Below are 1,224 nucleotides of genomic sequence, written 5' to 3' on the forward strand. Positions count from 1 at the left end.
ATCCCGCCGTGGCATATCAGGTTTTTTTCCCCAGAGAACTCTCCCTGCTTTCCTCATGGCCGCTCAGGTGCAGGCTTCCGCCTCCTTTACTTTTTGGAGGGCTGGTCAACTCCGGTAGGCTCGGGTTCGACCTTCTTCAGCGCCGGGACAAGCTTCCGGATGCTTACCATGAGTGGTTGTTCATGGTATTTTGCTTGGAGCCTTCTCTTCTTCTGCCTCAACATCTGGAGTATCTGGCCATGATATTGAGTCAACGGCCTTACCACGTTGGAAACCCCGCTTCTCGTCCGTCCAGCGAGGTTAAGCAACGTCGGTTCTGGTCGGTACTTGGATGGGTGACCACCTGGGGACGCCAGATTCTGTTGCCACATCCTCCGAGCCTTCCTTTCAGTTGACTGTGGCAAGACTGAGGAGAGTCGTAGTACCTGTTCTCAGTCAAGCAGAGCTTTCAGCCCTACCTTGGAACGTTTCCTAGTTCTCCTCTCCTCATTGGCCCGTCTATAGTCCGAACGGTCGCCTCAGGATAAGTTCCATGTGGGGCGGTCCAAGTTCCGGTGGTTTCAGGCAACGTTTAACCGGACTTCCTGGCCCCTATGGGACCAGCGGAACTATTAGACCTGCAATGGGTGTTGACCTATGGAACCTCTTGATGGTAGTGGATATTCTCGTCCTTTCCCCACATTCTTGATGCTGTTCTCGGACTCGTCAAAGGAAAGGGGGGGGGGGGGGCATGTTCCGGTCCAGGCCTATGGTCAAGACCTGAAGGGTACCTCTCCATCATTCAGGCAGGCTTAGGGGCCGTAGTCTGTCCCCTCTACAGATCCTACAGCTCCTGCCGAATCGCCCTGTGCGCGTCGACTTCATGATTCTGGCGTGTTCTAACCAGCAGGGGACGCATTTTCACACCTTCACATTTTGCAGTAGAGATACTGGGATGATTGAGATTCTCTCAATACCACCATCGGCTCTCTCATTCCAGGCAGAGGAATGTTCTCTCCGACTATCTGAGCAGAGCCTCGTAGAGAGAGTGTACCTGGGGGTGTTTGACCTTGAGTAACCAGCAAGTCCTGGTCTGGGGGACCTGATCGTGACAGCTTGGAACCTCAAGCTTCCGCTGTTCTTCCCCTCAGTCTCAGACCCCGAGACTCTGGCAAGATGCATTCCGGTGATGGGGGGACAACTTCGACGCCTGCGTCTTCCCTCCTTTTTGTCTGTGGACAATGG

General features: G+C 54.2%; 1 pseudogene; it reads left to right on the forward strand.

The window, feature by feature from the left end:
* Positions 1-249: 249 nt before the first annotated feature.
* On the forward strand, positions 250-368 carry LOC137640351 (5S ribosomal RNA; annotated as a pseudogene).
* Positions 369-1,224: the final 856 nt, after the last annotated feature.

Source organism: Palaemon carinicauda, chromosome 4 (genome assembly GCF_036898095.1).
Source record: "Palaemon carinicauda isolate YSFRI2023 chromosome 4, ASM3689809v2, whole genome shotgun sequence".
NCBI classification, from domain to species: Eukaryota; Metazoa; Arthropoda; class Malacostraca; order Decapoda; family Palaemonidae; genus Palaemon; species Palaemon carinicauda.